The sequence below is a fragment of the Larus michahellis genome, chromosome 1 (assembly GCF_964199755.1).
Source record: "Larus michahellis chromosome 1, bLarMic1.1, whole genome shotgun sequence".
NCBI lineage: Eukaryota > Metazoa > Chordata > Aves > Charadriiformes > Laridae > Larus > Larus michahellis.
The window spans coordinates 28,537,964-28,560,871 of record NC_133896.1 but is presented as its reverse complement, the minus strand read 5'-3'; the positions used below and the strand labels follow the sequence as shown (position 1 = coordinate 28,560,871).

Here is a 22,908-nt window from a genome sequence, read left to right as displayed (position 1 = left end):
AATATAGGGCCTTAGTTTTGTTCCACAGGTCGACTTAGAAAAACAAAAGGTGGAGCCAACACAATTGCCTTCCTTGTTTGTATTCAAAGACACATACATGGTGGTTCAGATGAGTATCGTACGACCTGTCCCACATAACCTGAAAGCAAGGGTGGAAATAAGCACTCTTCAAAAGACACTTACTCAATTACTTAATATAAGATAGCGGTAAGGGTTGCTATTCCAGCTCCTGGCATGGAGAAACACCACAAATGTACTCACTCTGGAAGTGTATCAGGATGAAGAGCTGCAGAGTTGTCCTCTGTGTGACACAACATCCATAGATAGTTTTAAAACAGAAAGCTGGAGATTTTTGGTAGAGGGCTCTTGTCACAACTTATTGTCATTATCAATCTACAATCACTTTTCAAGGTTTAAATGTCACAAAACTACTCCTTCTGATGGCTTGAACTCAAGACTCCAAAGTCAGAGGTGATATGTAAGACACTGATTAGGTTGATTAGTTATGCATATTGATATAAATTCTTTTGTAGTTTGATTTAAACTGTCCTGTACATTCGCCACATACCTACCAATACATAACTAGTTAGAAGAACTTGTGTGTTCAAGTAAGGAGTGGTCATCTTTTGACTTATACACATCTGAAGCCCTCCATGTTTTGGTTTTCTTCCTAAATTCAAGTGGTTTGATTCCATGATGCTCTTACATCAATATGATCTTCCTTAAACAATTAGAGTCAGTGGTGATGTATGCTGGAGAGACAGAAGAGGAAAATTAGTCATTGTAAATATAAATTCATTAGAAGCAAAGCATCATACATATATCGAGATGACTTCAGAAAGGTATACATTACATTTATTTCAGCTCCTTGTCTTATTACATAGATGAATGCTATGATATGTGTTTCATTTTTCATTCAGCTTTTATATAAGCAGTGAGGATCCAAAGTGTCACAAATAATCATCTGTGTTCCGCTCCAATTGTTTCCTAGTGGACAATGTTGTTCCTGAAAATGCCTTAGAAATTACGCTCTTGCTGAAGTTTCAGAAGTAGAATCAAACTATAGTTCATCATTATCTAAGATTAGTATATTTTAGATAACAGTCCAGACAACTCATGAAGTATCAACTGGAAATTCGTAGTGAAAAGAATGGTTAATACTCACCAGGAGTTTCTACACATTTTTTTCCTGGTTTTTTTTTTTCAAGTTCTACTGATGGATACATGACATGTAGAATTGTCTACAGAGGTACTGCTGTTGAGGTCAGTACCAAAGTGTGTGTTTGTTATGATTCACAGGTGGAAATTCAACACAAAAGTGACGGATGATTTGCTGAGGAAGACAGACCTACTCTCAATGTGCTTGGCCAACACGGTAGAAGAGATCTCTGTTGGAATGACATGGGGTGACAGCAGCAGACATTGAAATTGGAATTCTTGTTGCACCAAGCAATGACGAAGGGATCTGTGAGACAGTGCAGCACCCCCCATACATGAAAAACAGAGGAACTTTATACAGATATACGTAGTTTTCTTCCTCATTCTGTATTGTATGCCTTGTCAATAGAGAAGTTAACTAGTTAATTCTGAATGAGGGAAAGCCTACAGAAAACCAGAAGACCCTCTACGTCAGCTCCTAGAGGCATAAACATTATTTATAGCACTTCATTCTTATTTAACTGAGGGAAGTAAGTGCTAATAAATGCTCAAAATAAAGAGATTAGAAATGTGATTTAGCACAGTCAGGGATGATGGTTATTCATCAGAAATACCTATTCATTTTTTCCTATTTATTTTTCTTCATTTTTCATTGACATAGTTGCCTAAGAGACTATTTTGATATTGATAGTTCAGGGAGGAGCAAATGCATGGACTAAAGACTTTCTGCTATTTGAATTTGCTAGAGATTTTATTAAATAGCACCGTAGCTCAGGACAAGCTGATTGCATTTCACAGCCTATTTCCCCATACTCCCTAAATGCTGATTTACCAAGAATGAAATGCATGTACACATACTCTGGAGCATGTGTTAAAGCTGTGCTAAACATTTTCCATGTAACTTCCAGCTGGCAACATTTTGCCAGAAAGCCTGGTACTTAGAAATGATAAATAAATAAAACAAACAGAAACTTGTGTTGTAATAAGGACACAATGGAACAGCTGCAGGGCATGGAGTAAATTCAGCTTGACTTGATGTGGACACAGTGGCTGGATTTTACCCAAGAGATATTAGCAACATTGAGATTCCTAAGGGGAGGACTGTGGAGAGGGAAGAAGGGTTCTCATTGGGAGGTCTCTTAGCACATTTGGAAAAATAAACACAGAAACGATGAAAAATAATATTTAAGCAGCAAAATCAGCATACACTGTCCTCCTGCAGTATGTTGAAAAAACATGAACTTGTCTCGGGAAGAAAAAATAATGAACAGAGCTTTGTTTTGGTTTGTTTTGTTTGGAGGGAGAATGGGAAGAAGATGGAGGGGGGCTGGAGCCTGGGAAGGCAAACTGTATGACAACAACAGCCACCAAGTGAACGAAAGAGAAACAGTGACAGTAAGGAAAGAAAGAGCAAAGAGGGTGTATCAAGTGTGCTTCTAAAGGGTGCTACTCATTAAAAGAAAAGAAAACCCCTCCAAACTTCTTTAATTATATTTGTAAGGGCAAAAGTAACACATAGCACAAATGCCTCTGTCATGAAAACATTTTCAGTTCAAGCAACAAGAGCAGTTCCTCAGCATCAGTAGTGGTAACTACAAGTGCAATAGCAAAAGCTACAGTAGGTGGAACATTTATGTCTGTTTTTCTTTACCTTTCACGAGTGGTGTCTCTTACTTCTACTTATAGCAGTGTACATTGATTGTCCTTTACTGAACACGTTACAGTAATAGCCCACTGAGACTTGTATTATTGCTGCCGTCTCGTTTTTGAAGGGCAAATCCTGGCTTTCTTTCTCATACAAGGTATTGATATATATGAACACCTTGATATACATTCATGCTTATAGCTTTAGGCACCCACATTTGGAAACAACGACCTTAGAACTGCGTAAGGACAAGTGGCAGTCGTGAAACTGGAAACCAGGGATCAAACTTATAAACAATATGTATCAAGTGGGTAAATTAGATTCCTGTACGTTGAGTTCCTGCTACTCAACTGCTAGGCAGAACTTTTTGAGTTGGTAATGGTAGTAGTTTAAGAAAAAGTAAAATGGGGTCACATTAATCTTTACTCTCTTATGTTTTCACTCAAATGCATAAAGGAGACGAAGCAAGAATTTCCGACATAACCACCACACTGACTTTGGCTTGACTGGGTTGTCATGATCAAATGACTTCGCTTGCCTGGTATGTGCTCCTCTGCTTTTTACATCCTTGATATCCCAGTTTATACACGTGCACATGCTGACTTCCTCCAGGACACCACAACCCTTCCTGATAATTGCACTGCTAAAGCTACCTGCTGTGTTAAAGGTCAGCAGAAGGGCTTTAGCGGTGAAGTGGCACTTGCCTATCAAAATGCAAAATACTGGGGTGAAAGAAGTAAAACTCAACTATTATACGTTACAAAACTCGAGACATTCAAAGTCAAGTATATCTTTCTCATGTTCCAATACCCAGAAAAGAATGTCACAGCATGACTCCATCCTCGTGACGGAGACTGAAAGAAGAATGAAAAATAATGCAAAGTTATCTCCTTCTTGTTAAAAACTATAGTAATCTTGTGTTCTTCCTCTGTTATTGCACTGAAATAAAGACATTTTAATCCCAGGGTACAACTGAGAGAAGCCCTGATCTAAAAATTGCAAAACCTCCCCATCCAGTATTTTAGAACTCAGAGTACTTGTCACTTATGAATATTCATACAGACCACTAAAAGAATTATATTCCGTCTGCAGTTACAGGCAGGAAACGAACACGGTAAATTCTAAAGAGACAGCAGTATTTTATGGAACACTTGTGAAATATTAAGGGCATCTGCAACAAAATTCTTGTAGGAAAATGGTTCAGGAGAGACACATGGAACAGTGATAACACCGTCATGGAACACATCTTTTAGAGGTAAACAAAATATAGGAATTCATTTCAAGTCTTAGAAAAGTTGGATTTCTTCAAGGTAACCTGATAATGTGTGTGTTTCTCTTACATGCTGGTCAGGTAAGATATTGAATGCGAAAGTCTTATATAAACTTTGTAAAAGAAACTAGGAGACCTGGCTAAACATCATTTTTATCTTAATGGAAGACAAGTTTTTATCTGAAGAAGGAATTTACCTCCTGAAATCCTGACCTAGGGTTTATATTTAAAAATGCAAAATATTTTAAACTTGTACGTGTCCCTTCCTTTACAATTAAGTAAACTGCCGAATTCCTTGACAGTAAAATAATAAATGTTGAAGAAGTTTATTTTCTGTCACTTTCTGACAAGTCAGCACTTAAATACGAAATGGCCTAATCTCACCCTAGCAAGAAATGGACTTGTTCCAGCGGCAGATACACTAACCCGAGCAGATACTGAGCAAATTGGTTGGTGTGGAGAGCTGACTTTCATCTCAAGTGGGAAACTTCTTGTGTTCACGGTATTCCCTGTAGAAATGAAAGTGGTCTTTTACGAGTTCTTCTGTTAATAAACATCTTAAAAATAGAGGCAAGGTAGTGTTGAGGCCTCTAAAACCAGAGGCTGATGGTAGCTTAGCTGAGCTACTGGCATGCTCCTTCTCCCTCACCTCTCTTCCTACTTTTCCTTCTTTCACCCCTGCTCTTGGCAAGACAGTTTGCCATCCCTTGCAGCAGCTCTCATGCTGCACTGGGCTTTTTTTTTGTTTTTTTTTCCTTCTCATTAATACATCAGAAAGCCACTCAGCTGATCTGATGGCTTTGCTTCTGCCATTTTAGGGAATTAAAGTTGCCTACAGTGAAGTCTGGCAGGCTCCTAATCCTGAGTAGAGTTTTGTGAAGACCATTTCATTTGAATTTGCAGTTGTTGGTAGGAGGCAGGAGCTTTGTTTTCTGGCAATGCGCAGATGTTAACTCATCTCTCTGCCTCTCATGGAACTGTATTCCGAGACTGGAACTCTTTTCAAAATTGATGGGTTTTTTTCAGGCATGAAGAATCAAATTTTGTAACAAAAATACTTATTGGTATGCTGGTCGTGTGTGACTGGACAAGGCAGACCAAATTGTCAGAAAAATAGACTCTTTCTAAAAATCCTTATGAAAAGAGATTTCTGAAGTGGAAGTGATGAAAAATATTTAGTGTTCTCAAATAAAATTTGCCATTTAAAACTTTCCTCTCTCCAGAATGAGAAAAAAAAACCCAAAAACAAGAAGGGGAAGAATTGTTTAATGTGCCTCCAAACTTTCCTTTTTTTTCAGATGTTTTCACATGTAGAACAGGCAAAGGAAACTGTAGAGTCTCAGTGCTTCAGCTCTGACCTCTGCCAATGGACCACTACACCTGTGTCTCCTCTACATACCCTTGCAGTCTATGAGGTACGGGGGCTGGAGCACTCTCAGGCTCTTTGGTTGACAGTGTTCCACTTTGTATGCATAATGCTCTATTCTTTCATTGACTAAATGAAATCAGTAGCTACTGTGATGTCATTTGTCCCTTCTCCAGGCCAGTTCCATTCACTTCGTACAGCCTCTTTGAGGGGTAGCTAGACCATCGTCAGTGTAGCTGTTTGCCTGCTTAGCTGAGTCTACAATCAGAACCGGTGAGTTTTCTAGACTTCTGCAGCTGGAGGACGCAGCTCACCCTCCTCCCAGGTAAACGTCTTAATCTTTAGAACAAACTTTAAAATATTCCACAGAGATAAAAATAGCTGCAAAAGAAGAAATGTCATAAGCTTGATGCTTCACCCAGACAGTCCAGGTGTCTTGGAAGAAACTCTTCTTGGGAGTTTTGTGGGTGAGCTGAAGTGTGAGAAGAAATATTTTTGGTGCTCTCACTGAGAGTGACAGTTTCCATTTCTGAAATTATATATGTAGACCTTTACCTTTGCTTTCAGTCCCTGCTACTTGTTATATTTGATAGTTTATTGTATTTCAGTACGTTTTCCATCTTCTGCATGGGTCTCATTTCCACAGAACAGCTTCAATTTAAGGAATTTTATTTCCATCCTTCACCTGAAGATCTGCAATTGCCAAAGGAATGCCTCTGATTATTTGGCCCAATCTTTCCTAAAAGTATCCGTGCTGAGGTTGCTTTTATGTTAGTGCCTGCCAGATCCTGTACCCAGGACCTCACTTCCCCTGGGACACCAGACCTGAAGGTATTCAAAAAGAGCAAAATTTACTTTTTGGAAGCTTATGAATGCTTTAGTCCACATCAGACAAATATGTCTTCATGCACCAGGTGCTGAGAATCATATCCTGTCTTCAGTTAAACCCCTGAAAACTCATTAAAATCAATGGAGATGCACAGATAGAAGTGAGCGAGTAGTATTTAGCTCAGAAATGCTGGGCTCTCAACTGTAAGTTTAATAATGTATTGATAGAGTCATCCCGTGTTCCAAAGCATGCCAACGCTTACTATAACATGTTGTGATTCTGCTGCGCTTTCAGAAAAGGTGGGTCGTGTGTTTAAAAATGACATTTGCTTTACCATTCTGCATAAATTGTGGATAATGTTTTAATAAATGGTATTTTTAAAAAGAAATATATTATTTGATAAAATTATTACTCAAACTGAATTCCATCAAATTGTCACAGTTGTTATGTGCTTAAAAAGCTTCTGCTTCTCTATTATTAAGTGGTAAAAGATTATAATTTGATAAAAATGGATACTAAAATGACTGATTTTAAAAAGTACGTTTCAATAAAATTCAGCATAAAAATTCAAAGCAAAATGTAAAAAAAAAGATTTTCTTTATTATTTTAAATCTACACATTTTAAAATATTTCCGCGAACAAATGAGTGTTGTAATAGAAGGTACATCACATGTACCACATAATCGTCAGTTTCCAGCACTCTCATTCACTTACACGATGATTCATCAGTCCATGCTTATACACCATATGCTTCTTTAAAAGATATAGCATTTACACTGTAAACATTAATATAAGTGAAAAGGAGGTTGTGGTAGTGGAAGGTAAGACTTAGTACTTGCAAACCCTTTTAGTCAAGGGCTTTCGTTTTGGGGACATATGTAGCTCTATGCCTTGAAGAGATTTTTTGCAGCCATAGTTGCATAACTGTGCTTTTCTAACATGACTAGTAAATATATTACAGCTGATTTTTCCTGGGTGCAAACATAACTATAATGACCACTCTTTTTTTAACTCGTAGTAAGATGAATGAAAACTGCGGGAAGCTTGTTTTTTTCATGTTCAGTTTAAAATAAAATCAAACCATAAGCAGCTACGGATCAGGCGTTCAAAAGAGAATGTTTTGAAAACTAGAATATAAAAAGCTTTGAAGGAGTTTAAAAATGAAGGACCTGAACTGCCAGTGAAAGAAAAGTTTGTTTACTTATTAAATCAGCAATATTGTCAATTAAATAGGAAATAGAATTGAAGTAAATAAGTAAATTACAGAAAAGAAGAAACAAAAAGAACAGCCTACAAAAGGCCCATAGAATATCAAAGATAGTAATAATTTCTTGAATATTTGGTAAACTAACAAAAAACAAGAGTAAAGCTATAAAAAGCTAGACTATGCATATTTAGATTTGTCCCTAGTAAGGTAAAATTGCTTCTATTAAACAAACAAACAAACAAACAAACAAAAAACAAAAAAAAAAGAAGAAGGTGGGCATTGGTCTGAGCCTGGGATGTCAGTTCTTGTGCCAGGTATCGTTCACTGCATCCCAGACAGGATTAATGCCTCAGAGGATCCCTTTGTGCTCCTACTTGGAGTTTGTTGCTCTTGCAAGAGGTCGTGTGAGAGCTTCAGTGTGCTAGCTATAGTGGGAGCTTGAATAAGATGGATCCTGCTACAAAACAAGATACCAGTAGTAACTGCTTAGAGGAGTGAGTTATTGTAACTGGGTCTGCTGCCTCACCACTACAATGCTCCAGCGCTAGCATCACAGAAACCTGCCACGCTTCTTTCTTCACCCCACGAGTGAGCTGACCACACCAGATTCCAGTCAAAAGCAACGTTTAACTCAAAGTACATATTTTTGTGCTTTAACAGGACCCAAATAAGAGATAAATTTCAAGCTGCGTTTCAGACTAGAACTACAGCGGAGTCCTAACAGTGCAGTCTTGAGGGTATTGAGCCTGTAGATAATAAATAAAAATGAAGAATACCATTGCAATACATTCTAAAAGGAGCTGATCTTCAGCTGTGTGAAGAACAGTAGATTTAAATTTTCTAATGGAATAGGCAGCCTGAGGTCTGGTTCTAATCTTACAACATGCCAGTAGGTCGGGTTCCATCACTGGAAACCAAGCTTGAGATCACGAGTACAAACATCAGATGAAGAGACATGTCAAAGTGTACGGCTCAGCCTCTAGGAAGCTGAAAAATGTTCTAGAAGGTCAGCGTGTGGAGTGCAACATTTTGTTGCCCACAGCGTGCAGCCTGGTACCCATAGGAGGACTTTCCGCAGGTTATCATTTCCAGCACAACCCATTAACCATCTCATTCTGGTGACATCGCAGGAGGCTGAGTGAAAAAGCACGAAAGTGCCATTCCTCTCTTGTTAGGGAAATTATCTGTTGCCTTCCAAGGGTAAAATGAGATTGACTAGGGTGGGGTGGGTGGGGGAGTGGTCAGCTGAGCATTTCATCACAGTGTAAGATAAAATCCTATTCTAGAATGGGCAACTACACGTTTGGTGCCCCTGGAGTCTTATTTGAGCTGTTTAAATGATTTATTTTTCTCTTCACTCCCTAAATGAAAAATTGCATTTTAGAATTTCCAAATGACCTGGACTATAAAGTCCTTGGAAAAAAAACCAAACACTCCATTGCCCTCAGATTTGTCTGACATTTATTGAATTTATTTTAAAAAAATAAGTACTTAATTTACCTGAATTTTGTCTCTTTTAGAAAAAAGCTGAAACAAAAATTCAAAATGAAAATTTAGAAGACTATGTTTTGGGAATAGTAAAATTAGTTTAAATGTATCTGAGTTTTTTCTTTCTTTCCTCCCCCAGAACTACTTACCAAATTTCTCTCAAATTCATAAATCTTGAGTAGCTTTTTTAAAGTAATTTATTATTTTTGCGCATCTCTGCATGTGACGTTGTCAGTTATGGATGATAAAAAGACCAGATTTGTACTTGTAGAGTAGACGCCCATCTCTTTTCCTCTTTTTTTCTTTTAGTAATTTTTCCAATTGTTTGTGCTGTATCATTCACTTCTTTTCTCCCATCTACCTGACAATTCCAGTCAGATTCTGATGCTGACTAGCTATTGTTAATATTATTTCTTTTTGTTCTTGGTAAGTTGATGTTGAGGTAATTTCTGCACTACTTTTATTAAATATATTCTCTAGATTGTATCACTGGAGTTCACCAAGTTCCCCTAAAATGTTATCATCTGCACAGAAAAACCTCTAACACCTTAGCACAACCTAAAGGCTAAAGATTAAGTTTTGACCTTAAAAAATGGTGTCTCTTTTTGGCTAAGAACAGTACTTTACCGTAAAGGAGTTCTTGCTTGTTAATACAAACACAGGTCTGGTTTTACGGTAGTATTTATTTATGACTTTTTTACATCAAGGCTCTCTAAACTTCGCCTGTAATATACTCTGTCACAGTTTCACATAAAACCGTCTACCAGAAGGGATTGACATTAGTTATGTGAGAGAGTAGCAGCAGCTCTTTAGACATATAACTACTGTGCCATTTTGATGTAATTCAGTTTAAATTTCAAACATTTCTATTTAACATAATCAAGTGGTATGAAATCTTCTTTTAAAATGGCAAGTATACAGTACTAGCTCAATTGGCACTTAGCAACGGTCCTTTTACAATATGCACAATAGCTTCCAGCAGGGAGTTTTTTAAGGACCATCCTTTGAGAGCACAAACTCACACACGTACAATCAGGAGACATCAAGGTTCTATCTCCAGCTCCCCTTGAGATGTTATTTAGCTAATGCACAAATGTTACAGCTAAGCTGTTAGCCTGAAAAATAGAACAAGCAGTTGTGTGCAGGTACACATCTTTTCTTTCTTCATTCCAGCATATCTTCATATTATAATTTCACATACAGCATCACCGAGAAAGACGTAGTATGCGATTTTTACTCAATAGGTGGATTTCCACATTTAAATGCACTGCTGCAGTCAAGTGCCCCTTCTTGAATACTGTATTATATAGTGGCAAAGCACCGTTGAGTGGGTATACAGCTGCAGTCATTACTGGATATTCTCTGGTTAAAGTATTGCTGGAAAGATATAACTCTATCACAGGCTGCCATCACCAGTAAATACTGCTGTGAGCATAGCTGTTTTATATCCAATGAAAAGAAAAGATCTGGCCCTGCAGCTAGCTTTCCTCGAGAGAGTCAAATCCTGGCAAACAAGCCCCTTGTCTCAACTGCAAACCTCCCATACTTATTGGTTGTCTTCCAAAAACTGTGCTGAACCATATAATAAGTTCAAATTTCATTAAGCCCGGGAGCAGAGGGAGTTTCTAGCATGCTGCTAAAATCATAGCATAATGTTCTGAACCGGATGATTGCATTATAATCTCATTCCAGTTGGGATCTTCTTTTCCTAATAGAAGGCTTTTAAATCCAAGATAGGAAAGTAAGAGGGACTCCAACACTGAAGTCGGCAATGTTGTTACTAAGTACGTTGCTCAGAGGCTGTGCACACGGAAAGAGATGATGACATTGATATTACTGTAGAAATGCTGCCTTGGGTGTAAGGCTTCAGTATTGGCTTTAATTCTGTTCATATGGAAAGCTGCAACAGCAACACGGTAACACCATGGTGACAGCCCAGAGGACTACCCCTGCCTGATGCTAAATATATATATATATATTTTTTTTTAATTAATAAGAAATATAACCCTTTAGTAAGAAGCCTTGACGACAGACTGATGGACAGATGGTTCAACTTATTTTCTTCCAGTCAAATGTTTTTTAACACAAGCACCTCAGGGTAAAGTACAGTAGAAGAAAGAAAGAGAAAATGGGCATGTATTTTTAGACAGTATAAACATATGTAAGGGGAGAATATTGTTGTATACTTGGAACAACAAATTAGCAGTGTAATGGACTCCTTAAAAAGGTGCTCTTTGCTATTGCCTAACCATGAAATCCATGGAAAAGACTGGAAATTCATGAAGGCGGAAATAAATTCTGTTTTATTTTTTACTATTTTTTAATTCATAAAATAATGAATTAATGGAAAGAACTTGTGAAATCGGATTTTTACTGTTCGATTGGAGGGGAAAGAAAAAGAATTTTTCCAGTCAAAACATTTGCTTAGACATGTTCTAATTGCAGTGTTTTGATTTGTTCATTTTGAAATGACATCTCAAACTGAAATATACTTTTGTTTAATAAAGCAAACTTCAAAAATTTACTAAACAGAACTGACTATTTTCGGTTTAGATTTAATTTTGTATTTTTTTTAAACCTGCAGAAGCCATTGAAACTAATGTTGTTTCAGTTTGGGATCAAAGTAATACATTTTCGCTCAATTTTTCAGTTCAGACAGTGAATCAAAGGATCGGTGATGTGCCCATCTCCAACTATAAGTACTATTATAGGCTTCAGTTGGATTAGGATCCTCTCCTTAATTGTGTCTATTAAAAATGCCTGTGCTCTAAATCTGCAGGATTTTCCTGCTGAATAACAAGGCAGAACACCTTTTTTTTTTTTTTTAATTCTACTGGCAAACTACCAGACACTCAAGGGATGGGTGATCGTCTGAAATATTTCAGGTTGACCCATTCTGACTATTCCGGCACAGGAACAGCGAATGTTAGAGACAATTTTTTTGTATGGCCATCTTGAGGTCCCCAGCAAAACTTGCTCTTCTTGACTCCCAGGCTCTGGTTTGAAGTACAGTGCTGGACTTCAAAGCCAACATGTTAGGTCCCCCGAGTCAGATGGTTTATTTATTTATCTATTTATTTATTTAACAGCTTGATGATGAGACTCCACAGTGACTCATGAGAAATTTTGATGGTTGATCGTGGCTCACTGGCCACACCAGTTTGGGAGTGGTTGTCTCTCCCCACAGATGTCATCTACGCAGGCACAGCAAAAAGCAAGGCTGACATGCTGCAGTGCAAGAGTAGAACGTAATTTTTAAACTTCTGTTAAGTGTTTTCTTTTGACCCCTCTGGTTGCCTAGGTAAAGTGGAACTGGTAAAGTCTGCTGGAGAATTCACTTGCCCCAAGGTCCAATATTTGATTTTCATTGTTTGTCTTTGGGGTGTTTTAAAGCACTTTTTTTGCTTCAAAATCCAAAGTGGAGCAGTCTACAAAAATTGGTGACAAGTAGCAGATTGTCCTTTTTTTTTTTTTTAAACAGAATTATTTTATAATTACAAACAGTTAAATAATCTATCACTAGCTCCAAACTAACTCTTGGCTATTCCACATCTAGAAAAGACCTAACTAATTTTAAACTATTAAAAAAAAACATCTGGGCAGACAAACCTGCTTGCCAAGTTTTAGGTGGATAGGATCCAGAGTGGCTGAGATATTAAATGTGAAAACTCAGTTCTTACAGTTGAAATGCCAAACTACAACATCAGGACCCTGATGCTATAACTTTTAAGAGAGCTAAGTGGTGTAATACTGTGCATAATTATTTCACTCATGAGCAAAAAGGCCTATTACTCATAAGCAGAACTTTAAGTAAGTTATAAGGGCTATTTCTTTAGAAACATATGCCAATCATACGACCAAACAAGATTGTGCTTTGCAGTTATATGTCACCATTTCTTGGACTTGCTGCCTAATGTAATATCGACAGATTCTGAAAATCCCTTGGTTATGGCCTCAAGAGATGCTTAGCAAATTTATTTACTTTAAATCCATCAGGGCAACAAAGGCTAAATAAAAGTTATCTTACCACATGTTTTTTTTTTTTTTCTTTATTTCTCTCTTTATCTTGATTATATGCAGCACAGTACCTGGCAGAGTACCAAGGGCTAAAACTCAGCTTTCTCTGATGTTAGTGTACTAGCAGCTTAAACAGCAGTTTTCCTGCCAATTTAAACTTTTACTTTTTAATGAAGAATTTAAACCAGAAAAGTTAAGCATTCCTTGGGTTTGCTCTTTAGTAGGAAGTAAGTTTGAATTGGCACTGTGATTGTTAAAGCTCTTCTTTAAAATCTTACTGAACCAAAACTAGAAATTCTGTTTAAATCCTTGTAGTTGCCTAAGAACATAAAATACCAAAAGAGCAATAAACAAAATAAAAAAACCTCAACAAATATATTTTACAGCTTGGATTTTGGAGAAACAAGCTCCTCTTTCATTTCTTATTTATTAATTTTAAGTAAAATCATTCAGGCCTAACTCATAAGAGAAATTCCCCTTTTGAGGGTGACCTCAAATCTCTCTCAAAATATACAGAAACATAAAATATACACAGAACATTTTATTCCTATACCTGCGCCATCACAGGAAGATTATTTCCAGTCTCTGAAATAACATTGCAGACTTCTGGGGGTTTCTGTATATTTTATGTTGAGGAGCTCCAGAAGCTTTCCTTGGTTGTGACCCAGTTTACCATTCTCTGAAGGGGAAGGGGAGGCACAAGAGACTTCGTGGTGCCATGGAACAACATGGAAAGAAACTTGTCTTCCTTCACCTCTCCTTCCCTATATATTCCTCATTTTCTGTTGGTGGTTTAGGGCCAAATGACCAAAACAGTCTGTGGGACAGGACTATCATGGACAGTTGCGATCTTGCAGCTGCTGTCCTGAGTTGCTGACAGTTGCGTGACTAATTCTGAGGCCCTTACAAAAGCTGTAGCGTTATCTGTCCATGGATCACATATGGTGCGGCCTACTGCAAATGAGACAGCCACCTACTGTCCTAGCTAGGGAACAGCTTGGTCCAGCTATTAAGGCAAGAGGAGATGCCTGAGACAGTGCTTATCTTGAATACCTGGGGAATTGTCATATTCTGGACAACGGCAGGTTTCCAGAAGCTGAGGTGCCTTGCCTCCAACAGGAGTTAGATGCTATAATATCTTCAAAATATGGGCTATTGCAGCTATTCAGAGCTTAAATTTAAACACATGCTTACATACTTAACCGGCCTTCATGGTATTAGTCATATTGCCTAAGAACGAGCTTATCTTCAAAGGCACTGAACTTTTATAGCTCTCATTTCTTTGTGTTACAGGTGCTCTGCATTTTAGAGAAGGCGGCATACTTGCTTAACTGTTTATTCCCCTTCCATCAGATGATGAACTGGAGATATGGTGACACTGAAGTCACGTCTGCAAAGTCTGCAAAGTGTTTGGAGATCTTTAGGAGCAAGGTTGAAGAAATCCAAGAAATATTATTAAATTATGTTTACTTTCCCAGAATTTATGAAACGTTTTTTGATTTTCACTAGATCTGCTGGTGAAGATTTAATTGTGTTGTCAGTGATCCCACGCACCTTTTTGTGGGGAGACTTGCAGTTCAGGAAAAAGCAAAAAGAGAAAATCACTGGAGCTGCAACATAACTGCAGCAGCATCTGCACTAACATAGACCATCATGCACACATCCCTTGAGCTTAGTCCTCATTGGGACCATGGCTCATAATTAACAACTATCAGCTGCTGTGATTACCATATATTTTGAATTACAACTGTATTCAGGCTGATTTTCAGATTCTGTGTTATAAGATACTTCCTGTGTTGCAATGACTGTTTGGACAGGCTTTCAGAAACCCAGTGCTGTATATCACTAGGTACACTTCCTTAGGTTCCAAGAAGAAGACAGAGAGAAGCACTCAAGCTTCACGAGATAGATAGGAGCTGACTTAGCTGGACTGAATAGGAGTTTTGACACCCTAGAAAACATAACGAATCACCTGGAGAGGTGCTGGAGAATTTGGCTCAAATTGTTTCTTTGAAGAAAGTATAAATAAGGTTTACAGAGTGTACCTTCTCTAAACAGTTAGGACGCCTCCTCCCTTCAGGTTCACCATGCTGTCAGGAGAACAAAGGGGTGTTCTTTTTCACGAATGGGTATTAAGCATAATCAGGACTCTTGAGAATGAGGCTGAAGGCTCCAAACGATGATGATACCCTTGCAGAACGTAGGTCTGTATATAGATCCCCGAAGTCTATATGTATATCCCTGTGTATAGATACATGAATATACAACCAGACGCCATCAGACGTCTGTTCTATTTTGGTCAAAAAGGGACTTTCCTGCAAAAAATATGCAGAAACATGTAGCTACTCCTCAAAAAACTGCTTCTCTGCTTAAGTCCTACCTTGAAATTTCTCTTTATCTGTGGCTGAATAGAGCACAAGGTTGGTCATTCAATGTGGACTATGAACTCAGTGCTCAAAACCAAGACAAACAATTGCAGGAATTGGATGAAATATTTGCCGAAGCATTTTTGTCAGCCAAACCCAGGTAATATACATTACAGATTTACACCACAAGGGAATAACCATTGTGTACTTGAGATCACCACAGAAAAAGAAAAAGTGTAATAAGAATGTTTCTATACTAAAGCGAGTTCATTGCTGTGTGATTTTCTAACCAAAATGACATCCACAAACTTCCAAGACAAGCATGTCTCCAAAAATGTCTTTTCTCCTGAAATCTTTATGTGCATCTAGCATTTCTCTAAAGTCTGGTGCTGAAAGACAAAGAGAACCCAGCTGTCATTTGAGGGTTCATCCCCTTCATCTACATCCTTTCTCCTCATGACCTGCATTGACAGCCTTGGTTAACTTGGCTGATGCTTCCTTAATCCATGGGAAACCTAAACTTGGCCAGCATTTTGCTCAGTGTGGTTTGTTCCCTTTTCCTTTTCCATGAAGCCTCAACTTTCCTGGCTGACATTAAATAAGTCGTAGGAGCCTGTGTTAGTCCCTCACAAATCTGCGTGGGAGGGAAGAGAAGGGACAAGAAGGCAGCGGTAAACCAGCCACAAATGCTGTTGTCCGTGGCTATAGATCCACGGAGCAGGTGGCTTATGCAATGGATGCCTTTGTGTTTCCCCATGCAGATGATTTGGTAGCACAGGACCAAACGCTGAGTGCAGACACATGGCTCCAGAGACATTTGTTCAATTTATGGGGTGAGGGAAAAAAGCAGAATATATATTTCAGAACATATTAGATATTTCTGAAATACTTGATGGTACATATACTGTGTGTTTAGCACATGCATTATGCCTCAAAGTATTCATGCATGGATATTTACTTTTATTATTTATAGACCAGTTACCACACCAAGCCCACTTCCAGGCATCAAGAATAAACCTGTATTTCACAGTTATTTTTATAACTGGCAGTAAATCTTGTAGATGGTGTGAGTACTGTGAAAGTTATCTGACCTTGAGCAAGAAGAAAACCCCACAGGAAGACTTCTATCTCAGAAAGCATCAAGGTGTGCCTGAAAATGGTTGCTTATTTGCAGAGAGAGACAGTTTGGATCTACCCTCAGTTCGTTGTTAAAATGAAAGATCATGCACACTTAACCCCAATATCTCAAAGCCAAAAGTACTTTCTTTCACAGTGGATTGAGCAAGGTGTGGGGCCGGCAGTTTTTGGAAAAGGCTTCATCACGGTTCTCCAAGAAATGTACACATCAGCGTTAAACAGCCACATCCGACTACAAGACCAACATCAGGAAGAACACCCGTACTGTATTCTGCAGCTTGCACCACACCATACGCTTGCACTGCCCAAAAAGGTTCCACATAGCTGTCTTTCCCAGTGCCAATGATGCTTTAAGGAGCCAGAAGACTCTGTCAGTAAAAAAGAAGCCAGTTAGTAGCACCAGAGACTAACAAATGTTAAAGTTGGGAGAAACCACCACAATCATCTATGATATTCAGCCCACACAAAACAAGGAATTTTCCCAAGGCTATCTGTATGGTGTCAATGTATAATTGCAAAAACCAGAGTGACATCAATATTTTTCAAGTAATTAGCACCTGGAATGATACCTCTCTACAGTAGTCAGAGGCTGTGCCTGAACAGTTATGTATAATAGGCCTTTCTTGGCCCTCTGAAGGCAAAGTGGATGTCATGTCCCTGTGCCTGAATCATCTTCCTCCCAAAACAGGGTGCCCACATGGCAAGTGGCAGATATTGCTCCTGAAAGACAACTCCCTGAACCTGTGCATTGTCTGAGGGTGATGGTGGGCCACAGACTGTGTGAGCAGCCTGGCCAGTAATGGCAAGCACTCTGACCTATTCAGCAGCCTTTACAAGCATGAGTGAGTACAATGAGATAGACTATATTGTATTAGACACACAGCAGAACAAATACTTTTTGACAAACTCTGAAGTTTGGCTTTTTTATAGGAACAGTCTGAGCATAAATGGTAGTTTTGGACAAATGATGTCCAGGCTATAGATTATGCAAGGAAAACTCTAAAGCCTGAATGAATGTCTTGGTTTCAACTCCCATCGTGTTATCTTGGGATAGTGACTTGTACGGTTCAACAGAAACCTATGTGTGTGTGTATAGATATATATATATGTATACGTACGGAATGCTTATTCAGGTACAGTGTTAAAATCACTGATTTCTAGGTAATATCTGCTGTGAGGCAAATTCATTCTAATCATGTAGTAGTCTACTGGCTCTGCCAGTACTGGTCAGAGCTAGGTTAAAAGAAAATACCAGATTGGGCAAAAAAGGCAAATATTAAAGGAATTCTCTACTGATCTCTGCTGTAGTTGGAGTATACTAAGGCTCTAGAGGGTTACTTTGTCTGCCTGTGGGAAGTTGAGTACAAAGTGCTACACCCTATCTTGAAAGGGTGGTCTTCTATTTTTCTATCAAAAAAGTTCTAGCTTTGAGAATATAAGAACACAAATTTTGCCACGCATAAGAATAAATCGTAATCCAGGATTTCTCCTCCAAAAAGAACTAGACAGGGACTTATGAAAAAACGTCCAGGAGCAGGGAATGGACAGAGTGATAATGGTTTTGGAACCTTTTCTTTGTCATGTAACTCATGGTTGGGGGATATCCTGAGCAGGAGGCAGTAGGTACATCATTATGGTTAATGGACCCCATGGTTCTTCATGTCAAGAATCTATTAGACTTTTGTATGTGTTTATTAGAGTTTTTACCTTCACAATATCCTGTGGCAATGAGTTCCTTTATTTAATTATGCACTAAATAAAAGAGCATTTCTTTTGGTCTTTTAAATCTCTGCTTGATCACTTCTTATGATACAAATCATGGTTATCAATTGTTCTGTATTCCATTTCACCATGCCATTTATGACAGAGTACCCTGTTCCTCTGCAATCTCTCTTTTCCTGCTCTGGCCCATCTCTCTTACATGAAAGGCTTCCATACATACGGTCACCATTGTCACCTCCTGTGTAACTTATTCTATTTTAGCCTTTTGGGGGAAGGGCTGCACACACAGTAGGTGAAATAACTACAGATTTATACAGTGGCATAAAAAGAATATCTTCTGCAGGCCGTGAAAAAGGACAAAACACTGATTTGCCCACTGTGGAGCAAATAAGAACTATTTCTACAGACAGAAATACTTCTGTTAATCTCTCCTTCCAAAACATCAGTAAGTAGTTGGACGGGGTTGGACGGGGCTCTGAGCAACCTGATCTAGTCGAAGATGTCCCTGCTCACTTCAGGGGGGGTTGGACTAGATGACCCTTAAAGGTCCCTACCCACCCAAAATATTCTATGATTCTATGATTCTATGACGTAGAAAACCTTATTAAAAAGAATATACAACTGTTAATAAAAGCAGCCATCAAAAGCAATATACAATTCTACAGTGAAAGCATAGGAAAAGCTGTGATATAAACCCTCAAATATTCCTAAAATCACACGACTTCATGTTCATTTCTCAAAATTTCCATAAGAGCAACACAGACTTTGAGGCCAAACCTTTACATTCATCTTCCATCAACTTCAATAACTGATGTTTAGCAGTAAATTCATGAGAGTTGCAAGTGTTCAACCTCTGGAAAAATTTGGCCACTTTTGAAATTTAACCCTGAAAACAGTAAAGCTAGTGAATGAGTCACTTTAAAGCAGGTTTTCAAGCATCTAATGGCAACCATGTGGGCCAATGTACTAATGTCAATTCATCATTTCTATATCCCACTGTTCAGCAATAGCAGCTCAACCCTGAAACTGTGGTGTAAGCCTAAAGCCCTATAAAGCTCTCATTCAGTAACAGAAAATCTTCAATAAACTGATGTTTCCAAGATATCAAAATACAGATCAGCAAGGGAATGTATCCTTCCTAGTAATCATAAAGAGTATTTTACAGATACAAAAAGGATGGGGCAAACAAATTGAGTCCAAAGATGCCTCCATGTCATCCCAGTGACTTTACAACCCACCAGAGCTTTGCTGTTGTGATTACTGTGATGTCATAGGAGCCTCTGGATGTGTGACCTTACCGGTGTATATAGCTCATGGCTATCTGTGCTGTTCTCTTCCTTTCTTCATCCCCAATCCTAAGACTAACTTTTAACTATAAAATGAAATATTTTGATTTATGACAAAAAGGTTAGTTAAGGAAGTTGGATACTAAATTGTTCAGTGGAATCTTTATCCTTTGATTATGTAGTTGGCTGAGCAAAAGCATTTTGATTCATTCTATTCCAATTTAACTCCCTGTTGCAGCTGACCCAAAAGCTGACCTTTTTTCATGCTTTGTATCCCCAGGAAAACAAAAAATGCAGTGATACTTGTTAATCATGGCATTTCATACTACATGTTTTAAGCTTTTGGCTTGGCGTACACAAAAACTAGAACAAAAGTCATGCAAATATATAAAGGCTTGATATATTCTCTTTCTGAAATCCAGTGTTAAAATTATTTTACTGCCACTGTAAATTCATTTAATCATTTTTGTAATACAGAAAACATGTACTGTAATGTGGGACTTTGTATTTAGTTTGATAGTATAGCTTGAAATATAGTTGCATTTTAAGATTAGGCCTGAATTTATTCTTTTTAGAATGATGCCTTAAATGCCCTACTTCTGTATTTGAGCTCTTTTTTTTTCTTTTGTTTTGGAGTTATATCATATGCTTTCAGTTTTGCTTTATACACATTTACTGTTACATACTGTCAAATAAATAAGAAGAAAAAGGGCATAGATACTTTCTTACTATGTCCTTTATAATCTCCACATTGCCTAATTTTTATAATCAGTGCAACTGAAATAAGTTTTTGTATGTTATCCAAAGTTCCAAATATAAACACGCTCTGAAAACCAGTCCTCACGCAGAGCACATTTTAATGCTTTGCATCCTTGTTTCCATAGTTAAGGATCTGGACCAAAATCTGGGGTTCTTAACATATCTTTAAACATTTGTTGGTTTTAAAGAAGTCCCCTGAATTTGAGGTACAGGTTAGGTTATAACATCCATTTTTAAATTTAAATCAGTTAATCAGTTCTTAAATTTTACAATGTGTGTGTGCAAGAGACAAAGAAAGAGAGAAAAAGAAAATGCATGCAAAAGAGCCTGTCTTGGCAGGAGTTTCATATGCTGTTGCTAGAAGGGCTTGTTTTGCAGAAAAGCAGTCAGTAAGATTACCCACATTATAAGCTTTTCTGAACATACAGTACATTGTAGTAAATTTTGGTATTATTCATAATCCCAGTATGGTGTTACGTAGTCCACAATAGATTTGGGTTGATTTTTATCCCTTCCAAATGCTGTATTCCTGAGCACCCAGTATCTGTCCAATCACCCTGATGCCTAATGTGCAACAGATTGAAACGGTAAGTTTTCTTGCATGGTTCCAAATGCACGCTAAAATGTTCAAAAACTCAACTTAAACTTGACTACTTCAATGTCCTGAATGTGGGTATCTCTTAGGCTTTCCCTGCACAACAACAGTATGGGGAGGTGAGGGGAAAGGGCACTGGGTTTCCATGTATTGCTTCTATTATTCTCTGTTCCTCTTGTCCTTCAGTCCCTTGCAAACACATGCATCTTTTGGAGGCCCATCCCTGGCCTCCTTAGTCTTATGCATCTGAAGTAAAAAGTGTGTCCGCTGTGTAATTTAGGGTAGCTTCTACATCTACAGTGCTCAGGCAAGGAGTAGAAGGATGTAGGTGGACAGAGAAACTACTTGCCTTGGTGGGGCAAGGGGGCAAGGGCAATGGGTCTTTCCCGTATTGGCCTCTTATGATAAAAAGATGTGGCTACATGAAGATTAGAGTTGGAACAAGCATTTGCATTTGTGTGCATTTATGTACACTAACGGGGGAATAAGTGCCATATTGAGCACTGGCTATATAGAATTTCAGTGTTGCCTGTGTGTATTCTTTCTAGTTTACATTGCTGTTTTCCAGAGGGTTTGCAAATTATGCTCACAGCGCTCTTCCAGATCATAAAAGAATAAAATTTATTTCTTTTTTTTTTCCTCCTGTTTTATTATTTTAACCAAAGCAGAGACAACCTTGTGTTTCTTTTGCTCAGAGGAATTGATAGTAGTAGAGTTGTCAATGAGGCTATTGGCAGCAAGACCAGTTCAGATCAGATGTGACGCTGGCTCAGCGTGCTTCTCACAGCACCACGTAGGAGTCCCAGGAACATTCCCGTACGGCTTCCCTTACCCGCTATGTTGTGAGCAGTTCTGAGAACGTGATTTTGTACTATAAAGCCAGGAAACGAGTGAGGGGGATCCTGCCCGCCTTTGCCATATGTGACTGTCTTAGTTCTTTTACCTGACACACCTCAACCTCCTCCTTGAGCAGTTAGGTCCTGGAGTTTTCTATCTACCCTTGTTTCCATCAGGGCCCCAGTACAGCAAGTGGTGTTGCGTCCATAAGCACTTCGATGCAAAACTACTCAATCATTAGAAGGAATGTGTGGCAGTGAAGATATTCTAGCTTTTACATTTTTTATCACACTAGGGCTATTTTTTCTTTCTTTTCCACTCTTATTATTAACCTTTTTATAGAAAATTGGCTTACCAAGAATTTATGAATTAGCAAGTCTATTATAATGATGAATGGTAATTACCATTTAAATCCTGAGTCATTCATCAGCTTGTTCACCATATGTCAGGTGATACAAGAGTGCATGAATACTTGTCTGGTGAGTATTTCTCAACTGATTGTTATATTTGCCTGAACTTTGGACCTGTATGCGAAATAATAGTTGAATAAAAATTAAAATTATAGAAAAACCCTAAAATTTAGAGGTAACATAAGGCGACGGGGAGTGACAGCGCAATAAGAGGCAATGCTGGTAGTGACACTTATTAGCATTAGTATTTGACAATTATTAACTATTTTTCAATTTCGGAAGAATAAACATAGCTTTGAGCTTTTCTGAAGATGCAAAGAAAAGCTTGTTATGGCAAATTAAATTCTTATATAACATGACTGGGTAAAGAATTATTTTTACAAAGAAAAAGTCACGTTTGAGAAGGACCTTTCCAATTGGCCCAGCTAGCCAGGTCTAGCCTGAAGCTGCTTGGGAATTTCTGCCCTCATCAGCTGTTTCTTTAGGAGTATGAAGGGAGGTAGTGGCTCCTGCCAGGATCCCAGAGAATGGGTGTCTATATGTCCCAACCAGCGTTCCATTTGATCCTACCAGTCTCCTTCTTTGACGGTCTTTAGTGATGGGGAAAAAAATTGAAAGGGCACAAGAGGTGAGCTGTCACTCAGCCTCCAAATCCAGCCTGGGGTCTGCTAATGGGGTAATGTGGGCACATTTTCACTTCGTCTGTCAGTGCCAGACATCCCTGGGGGTGTACATGCAAGATTTCTGTATCCAGAGTTCGCTGCCCACCTTCTCGCAAAGCACAAAACAATATAAAGGTATCCTCTGGGCCCTCCA

At 38.3% G+C, this 22,908-nt stretch overlaps 1 long non-coding RNA gene across 2 annotated transcripts in view; it reads left to right on the top strand.

Moving 5' to 3' along the window:
• LOC141749668 (uncharacterized) overlaps positions 1–18,260 on the top strand; it is a 35,073-nt gene extending 16,813 nt beyond the window's left edge. For both annotated transcript variants that reach the window (XR_012589463.1, XR_012589451.1), the window contains 5 exons: positions 1,300–1,688; positions 3,260–3,344; positions 5,372–5,488; positions 5,616–5,764; positions 14,274–18,260. This is a non-coding gene — a long non-coding RNA (uncharacterized LOC141749668). The remainder of the gene's footprint in view (positions 1–1,299; positions 1,689–3,259; positions 3,345–5,371; positions 5,489–5,615; positions 5,765–14,273) is intronic.
• The last annotated feature ends 4,648 nt before the right edge of the window (positions 18,261–22,908 follow it).